Raw genomic sequence first — 9531 nt, 5'->3', positions numbered from 1 at the left:
GTGTGTGTAGGTAGATAGATAGATAGATAAATAGATAAATAGATAGATAGATAGATAGATATGACACATGTATACTACATATCGTATGTCTACTAAACATATCAGTTTATCTATGACACTAAATACTTATCTATGCAAGGACAGCTTGAGTCACAAGCTTTAGTTTCTTGACTGGAACTTACAGTAGTTTGACTTCCCATAACTAAAAGACCCTTGAAGACATTTGATACAAAATTCCTCTGTTAGTGTCACTCCGGAAATAACTGTCCTCACCTTAATAGCCTATCATCTTAGTTCATGACAAGTACTGTCATCCCACAGGAAATACTCCCACAATTACACCTGAGAGCTCATTCCATCATGTGTCATGTTGAGTTTTTTTTTTTTCTGTGTAGTGACTCAGAGGAAAGTGCTTTTGTTAAAAGGTGGATGCAAACACTTTTTTTTTTTTTCTGGAAGGTGAATTACCAGTAAATCTCGGTCCTACTTTTGTTGTTATGTCTTAAATCTACTTGAATCGTGTTATATCTTTTTGTGCAGCGCCAGATTGTCCATCTAGATGCGAGATATCATGATATCAGACATTTGCTGGTTTCTGTCAGGTCTTGATGAGACAAGTCAAGACTCCACAGACAGTGAGCTATTTTACAGAACAGCAGACATAATTTTGTCAGTCATGGATCATAGGCATGTTTGTGTTTTCATCCTAAAAGGGTCCATTAATCCCATCAAATACTTCAGTGAGAAATTCGTTCAATAAGTTTTAGCCTTTGTCTGGTGTAAATGTACCAGTAAAGTGTTTTTACATGTGCTTTCAATGCAGAAGTTGCTGCCTCAATCATGAGTGGTTGTTATGCGGTTGTTAGGGTGTTTTGAGGGATTTTTTTATGTCTGGCTTATTAAACACCTTTAAAAAATATTATATGAATTAAAGTATACATTATTTATCCACTATCAATAATTTAAAAATATTATATTATTTATGATTTTATTAATTATAGTGTTTTGAATTTTTTATGTTTGCATCATCAAACAAGAGTAGTAATGATAATATTATATAATAACATTAATATTAATGATTCACTATCTATAATATAAAGAATATGATTAAGAGCAGTGCTTGGGCAAATTAATGATTCATTATCAATAATTAAACCACTAATTATAATATTAACTGGCATTGTGTTGCCAATGTGTTGCTATGTGGTTGCTACTGTGTTTTACGTTTTTTTCTTGCATGTTTGCTTTATTAAGCATGAGCAATTATGATATTTTAATATTTATTAATTAATTACCCATTACCCATAATAAAACAATAATATGATATTTTTTGCATTGTGTTGCCAGGGTGTTGACATGCAATTTTTAAAGTGTTTTAAGTTTTTCTTTCATGTTTGCTTTATTAAGCATGAGCAATTATGATATTTTAATAATATTTATTAATTGATTACCCATTACCCATAATAAAACAATAATATGATATTTTAGCATTGTGTTGCCAGGGTGTTGCTAAGCAGTTTTTAAAGTGTTTTACGTTTTTTCTTTCATGTTTGCTTTATTAAACATGTGTAATTATAATATTTTAATTAATATTTATTAATGAATTACCCATTACCCATGATAAAACAATAATATATTTTTTGCAGTGTGTTGCCAGGGTGTTGCTATGCAGTTTTTAAAGTGTTTTACGTTTTTCTTTCATGTTTGCTTTATTAAACATGAGTAATAATAATATTTTAATATTTATTAATGAATTACCCATTACCCATGATAAAACAATAATATGATATTTTTTGCATTGTGTTGCCAGGGTGTTGCTATGCAGTTTTTAAAGTGTTTTACGTTTTTCTTTCATGTTTGCTTTATTAAACATGAGTAATTATAATATTTTAATTAATATTTATTAATGAATTACCCATTACCCATGATAAAACAATAATATGATATTTTTTGCATTGTGTTGCCAGGGTGTTGCTATGCAGTTTTGAAAGTGTTTTATGTTTTTCTTTCATGTTTGCTTTATCAAACATCAGTAATTATGATATTTTAATAGTATTTATTAATGAATTACCCATTACCCATGATAAAACAATAATATGATATTTTTGCACTGTGTTGCCAGGTTGTTGCTATGCAGTTTTTAAAGTTTTTTAAGTTTTTCTTTCATGTTTGCTTTATTAAACATGAGTAATTATGATATTTTAAATAATATTATTTATTAATTATCCATTACCCATAATAAAACCAATAAATATATTTTTGGACCTGTGTTGCCAGGGTGTTGCTATGCAGTTTTTAAAGTGTTTTACATTTTTCTTTCATGTTTTCTTTATTAAACATGAATAATTATGATATTTTGAATCATATTTAATTAATTAATGATCCATTATCCATGATAAAACCACTAATTATGATATTGTTTTGCAAGATTATAGTCGTTGACTTATCTTAATTTAGACCTATTGCTTTGAAAAATTACCTTTGATCTTTGGAATTTTCTGCTCAAGTAAAACCAAAGAATAAATACACAGTTTCTTTTGGCCCACAATCTGAAGAACAGCAAACATCCCACATCAAACTCAGTTAAAGATTATCCAGAAACCTGTTCACCTGCTTAAGGTAGTCAACATGTAAAACGTCAGCATTGTTAATTGTTTTCCTCTTGTGTTTGGAAATAGATTTAAGGAAACATTTAGTTACCACACTTTACATTAAAAGAAGTTGCCAAGATTAAACAAAACACAAAAGCCAGTCACAAACAGACTGAATGAGTGATGAGAGTGCTTTAATAACCAGGGCTCAAGAGTCACACTCAGATTTAATGCTCTCAATAGGCTTCCTAATGATCCATGAAATCTGTGTTTCATTTCATTTGACAGATTATTCTTTGTAATCTTTTTCAGATTACTCTGATTTTCAGAGCCGTCATTAGGCAAATGGGATTGTAATGCTGTGCATGGAAAATGAAACTCCCCCAGATCAATAGAGAATCACATTGAGCCATTCACATCCAAGCCTGCAGCTGCTCTTCTAAAGCTTGTTTACTTTAGTTGAAAGGAGCCTATTTGAAACTGAAAGGTTTTTCGAGCCCACGGCATTGCCATAATAAGAGGAGAGGTGTCAGGGGTCAAAGGGTCACAGGGAGAAGATACAGACCATGTTTCTGGAAGGTAATTGCTCTATTGATGGGTTTGGGAGTTTGACTTTTGTTCAGCCCATATGTGCTTCTGTGGCTCCAACTCAATGCAAGTTAGAGGTGTGTGTATGAGCAGGTATTAGACACACCAACACTCATGTACAGTCATTGAACACCTATCATATCCTTCCTTGACCTAGATTTGGTCTCAGAGAACATATCCCACCTCATCTTAAGGAATTCAGACTTTCTTCTGAAACTCTAGACAAGTCTTTTTCTCAGCACAAGCAATTTAATCTCATCGCTGTCTAAACAACTGAGAAGAGATCTCAGTTACATGACATCATATATGACATGCGCTCATTCAGCTGATAACATTTAGATTTAGATATCAAATCTTTTCGATTTCAGAAGCACTTAAGCATACACGTGCAGGCATTCCACTGCGATGTGGAATTCACTGATTTGTCTAGAAGGACTGAAATGCATACAGTCCTCCACACAGTTCCTTATCATACCAGCATTTACAACAGCCTGTAAAAGACACTAATTCATGTTTGTGTTCCAGCATAGTATACACTTTGTTGGGGTACACAGTTTTACTTCTTCTGCAGTAAAAATGGACTTCAGTTTCTGAACCCGAATGGAATTTTTTTGAGATCATGGCGTGCTTGTTGTAAGAGATGTCAAAGCCATAATATGAATAAATAATCAGGTTAATATTTCACCCCCAAATCAAAATAAAAAGCTGTGTATAAAGACTTGTCACATGACAATTTGACATTTTTCCATGTTTTTGTGATATACAGCCACGTGCATTTATGCATTTAAGGAACTCAAATAATGCTAATTATTATAATTAAAGGGCGGTTCATTGCGATTTCACTTTTTTAACTTTAGTTAGTGTGTAATGTTGCTGCATGAGCATAAACAGTATCTGCAAAGTTACAGCGCTGAAAGTTCAATGCAAACGCAGATACTGTCTTTTCAAGTTATGGCAGTTTAATGCACTACAACGAGCTTCTTCTCGGGTTGGTGACATCATAAACCCTGCAATTAACATAAACCCTGCCCACGGGAACACGCAACAAAGTGTGCGAGGCCATGTCGTGCGGCATTATGGAAGTGGAAGAGTTGTCTACACCGGACGCGTGCGGCGCGATGCGACGCGTCATAACAGAACCCATTATAATCAGTGATATTGTCTACACTGGATGCGGCGTGGAAGACAGCTTCCAGAATCTACACGAGTTCATTGCTGGATTTGCACAAAGGCTATTACTGAAAGATGAAGCAGTTCCCACTTTAAAAGCAGAAGCTGCTGTTTATGTGCCCCAAACTGTAAATGTTTTATTGTTTGTACGTCTTTTAAATGTAGCTATAGTTCTGTTGCTATTTTTTGGTTGCATCAAGGACGTAAACAAAGACCAACGCGGTTTGGCTTCGTTAGACAGTTAGCTAAATTCTATTGCATACTTCTCAAATGCCAACAAAAATTCTATGTTCACAGACAAACAGTTGTTCATGCTATAAATTAAACGATACCGTACAAAACTGTATATTGAAAGCTAACATAAACAGCAGTAACATTTACAAGTAACAGCATATCTAAACACTTTGACACAAATACAAACGGAAATATTTACCATTCAGAAACCGTGCTTGCAGAGGTTCTGCTTGACCCTTTTTATCATTACTGCTATCTGGGTCTGATTCAGCAATATAAACGCCATTACATTTCCAACGAAGCACATGTAACAACTAATGGTAAGGGGCGTGGCGTTTCCGGACGCTTCAGCAAATCACAATGCACTGGGCCAGCTAACCAATCTGAGCCCATTGCGTATTTCGGAGGGAGTGGTATCATAGAATCAGGAAGTCAAACCGGCCGTTCAAATGACAATGGAGACAGCGGTCTAGAATAAAGGTAAAATATATTAATTTTTTTTTTTTTTTTTTTTTTTTAAACGAAGCATTGAGACATGTTAAACTGCGCCTCATAAACACAATCAAGCCTAGAAAAAAAAACAGTGAACCACCCCTTTAATTATGTATACATTTATACAGTGAGTGTTGGGCCACACATAGCAAGCTTTCAATGGAAATATATATGGAACATATTTGGATATATATACAGGAACTATATATATATATACATACAGGTGCTGGTCATATAATTAGAATATCATCAAAAAGTTGATTTATTTCACTAATTCCATTCAAAAAGTGTAACTTGTATATTATATTCATTCATTACACACAGACTGATATATTTCAAATGTTTATTTCTTTTAATTTTGATGATTATAACTGATAACTAAGGAAAATCCCAAATTCAGTATCTCAGAAAATTAGAATATTACTTAAGACCAATACAAAGAAAGGATTTTTAGAAATCTTGGCCAATTGAAAAGTATGAACATGAAAAGTATGAGCATGTACAGCACTCAATACTTAGTTGGGGCTCCTTTTGCCTGAATTACAGCAGCAATGCGGCGTGGCATGGAGTCGATCAGTCTGTGGCACTGCTGAGGTGTTATAAGAGCCCAGGTTGCTCTGATAGTGGCCTTCAGCTCTTCTGCATTGTTGGGTCTGGCATATCGCATCTTCCTCTTCACAATACCCCATAGATTTTCTATGGGGTTAAGGTCAGGCAAGTTTGCTGGTCAATTAAGAACAGGGATACCATGGTCCTTAAACCAGGTACTGGTAGCTTTAGCACTGTGTGCAGGTGCCAAGTCCTGTTGGAAAATGAAATCTGCATCTCCATAAAGTTGGTCAGCAGCAGGAAGCATGAAGTGCTCTAAAACTTCCTGGTATACGGCTGCGTTGACCTTGGACCTCAGAAAACACAGTGGACCAACACCAGCAGATGACATGGCACCCCAAACCATCACTGACTGTGGAAACTTTACACTGAACCTCAAGAAACGTGGATTGTGTGCCTCTCCTCTCTTCCTCCAGACTCTGGGACCCTGATTTCCAAAGGAAATGCAAAATTTACTTTCATCAGAGAACATAACTTTGGACCACTCAGCAGCAGTCCAGTCCTTTTTGTCTTTAACCCAGGCGAGACGCTTCTGACGCTGTCTGTTGTTCAAGAGTGGCTTGACACAAGGAATGCGACAGCTGAAACCCATGTCTTGCATACGTCTGTGCGTAGTGGTTCTTGAAGCACTGACTCCAGCTGCAGTCCACTCTTTGTGAATCTCCCCCACATTTTTGAATGGGTTTTGTTTCACAATCCTCTCCAGGGTGCACTTATCCCTATTGCTTGTACACTTTTTTTCTACCACATCTTTTCCTTCCCTTCGCCTCTCTATTAATGTGCTTGGACACAGAGCTCTGTGAACAGCCAGCCTCTTTTGCAATGACCTTTTGTGTCTTGCCCTCCTTGTGCAAGGTGTCAATGGTCGTCTTTTGGACAACTGTCAAGTCAGCAGTCTTCCCCATGATTGTGTAGCCTACAGAACTAGACTGAGAGACCATTTAAAGGCCTTTGCAGGTGTTTTGAGTTAATTAGCTGATTAGAGTGTGGCACCAGGTGTCTTCAATATTGAACCTTTTCACAATATTCTAATTTTCTGAGATACTGAATTTGGGATTTTCCTTAGTTGTCAGTTATAATCATCAAAATTAAAAGAAATAAACATTTGAAATATATCAGTCTGTGTGTAATGAATAAATATAATATACAAGTTTCACTTTTTGAATGGAATTAGTGAAATAAATCAACTTTTTGATGATATTCTAATTATATGACCAGCACCTGTGTATATATATATATATATATATATATATATTGTTAAATATATACATGCATGTGTGTGTATTTGTGTGTGTGTATATATATATATATATATATATATATATATATATATATATATATATATATAAAATAAAAATACACAATGTACAGTTGCAAGAAAAAGTATGTGAACCACTTGCAGAATCTGTGAAAATGTTAATAATTTTAACAAAATAAGGGAGATAATACAAAATGCTATACAAAATGTTATTTTTTATTTAGTACTGTCCTGAGTAAGATATTTTACATAAAAGATGTTTACATTTAATCCACAAGACAAAAAAATAGCTGAATTTATTAAAATAACCCCATTCATAAGTATGTGAACCATTGATTCTTAATACTGTGTGTGGTTACCTGGATGATCTACGACTGTTTTTTTGTTTTGTGATGGTTGTTCATGAGTCCCTTGTTTGTCCTGAGCAGTTAAACTGAGCTCTGCTCTTCAGAAAAAAGATCCTGCAGATTCTTCAGTTTTCCAGCATTTTTTGCATATTTGAACCTTTTCCAGCATTGACTGAATGATTTTGAGATCCGTCTTTTCACACTGAGGACAACTGAGGGACTCAAACACAACTTTTAAAAAAGGTTCAAACATTCACTGATGCTCCAGAAAAAAACATGATGCATTAATAGATGGGGGGTGAAAACATTTGGAATTTGAAGATCAAGGTAAATTGTATTTAATTTGTCTTCCGGGAAACATGCAAGTATCTTCTGTTGCTTCCGAAGGGCAGTACTAAATGAAAAAAAATGATATTCAAGCTAAATAAGAAAAATTTGGACCTCTTCATCCTGTTCAAAAGTTTTCACCCCCTGACTCTTAATGCATCGTGTTTCCTTCTGGAGCATCGGTGAATGTTTGAACTTTTTTTAATAGCTGTGTTTGAGTCCCTCAGTTGTCCTCCATGTGAAAAGATGGATCTCAAAATCACTCAGTTACTGTTGTAAAGGGTTCAAATATGCAAAAGTTGGTGGAAAACTGAAGAATTTTTGGGACCTGGAGATTTTTTCTGAAGAACAGAGCTCAGTTTAACTGCTCAGAATAAACAAGGGACTCATAAACAACCATCACAAAACAAAAAAACAGTCGTAGATCATCCAGGTAACCACACACAGTGTTAAGAATCAATGGTTCACAAACTTTTGAACTGGGTCATTTTAATATATTCAGCTATTTTTTTGTCTTATGGATTATATGTAAACATCTTTTATGTAAAATATCTTACTCAGGACAGTACCAAATAAAAAATAACATGCATTCTGTATGATCTCTCTTATTTTGTTAAAATTTTGCACATTTTCACAGATTCTGTAAGTGGTTCACATACTTTTTCTTGCAACTGTATATTATGTAAACAAACTTTTATTTTGGATGCGACATTTTATATATATATATATATATATATATATATTATTCTCATAAGCATTCTCATAAGCACATCTAGTCCAACACCCCTTCTCTTTCTCTGTTTGTTGTTGTGTTATTATATAACTCATTCCACTCATTTACATTTTGACTTTTCACTCTGACTGGAGGCAAAAAACTTAAAAGCAAACAATCTATTGAAGTGCTAGTCTTTCATCCATTATTCATGGCTTATGTGTTTCCGTCACCTGTTTAGTGAGCCTCTCCTCTCTTCCTTCCACATGAACCAGCTTCTCTTTAAAACTCTTCAATGCAATTGTCTGCCTTTAGCTTTGCAAACAACAGATGCCACATGCAAAAATAGCTAAAGCAGGAACAGTAAAATCCCCAGCCTTTAAATCAAGCATTGTTCCTGCTGTAAAGACCTGCAGGAGACTGAAGCCGCAGCAGCTCTGGATTTACAAGAGACCCGGAGGGCCGTTTAAAGCGGGACGTGTGTGGCCCGACACTCAGCAGAGGTGCTTAAAATCATCAGGGCTTGTTTGTGTAGAGGAGGAGGATGAGACACATAAAGAAAGACATAAAAACTCTGACAGCAGTGCAGATGGCCAACGGAAGTTTGCATCCACAGGCCACAGACGGAATGGGGCTTTAATGATGTCACTTCTGTCACTTTTTATGGAATTTAGCTTTTGTGAAATGAACTGGGATACATTTAGATTATATTTATGCATTTGGCAGAAACTTTCATCCAAAGCAATTTACAGTACATTTCCCTGATTAAACTCATGACCTTGTTGCTAGTGCCATTTTCTACTGTTTCAGATCCAGGAATGGTGCACGGCCACATGATAGTAACAATGTGAACGTTTTTCTTTTGGCTGAAAATATCCTAAAGGACCTTGAATTATTTATTTTGTATTCAAATAAATTCAACAAACAATACACTCTAAAAAATGCTGGGTCAAAAACAACCCAAGTTGTGTTGAAAATGGACAAACCCAGCGATTGGGTTGTTTTAACCCAGCGGTTGGGCTAAATGTTTGACCAATGTGCTGGGCAGTTTTATTTAACTCAACTTTTGTTTAAAAATTACCATATGGCTGGCTTAAAATGAACCCAAAATAGGTTGGAAATTAAAAATTAGACAAATAATTACTGAGGCAACAATAATAATCAAAAGGTGAACATTTATTAATAAGCAATTTAATAAATGTT

This window comes from Ctenopharyngodon idella, chromosome 11 (genome assembly GCF_019924925.1).
Source record: "Ctenopharyngodon idella isolate HZGC_01 chromosome 11, HZGC01, whole genome shotgun sequence".
Taxonomy (NCBI): domain Eukaryota; kingdom Metazoa; phylum Chordata; class Actinopteri; order Cypriniformes; family Xenocyprididae; genus Ctenopharyngodon; species Ctenopharyngodon idella.
This window is presented reverse-complemented; position numbering follows the sequence as displayed.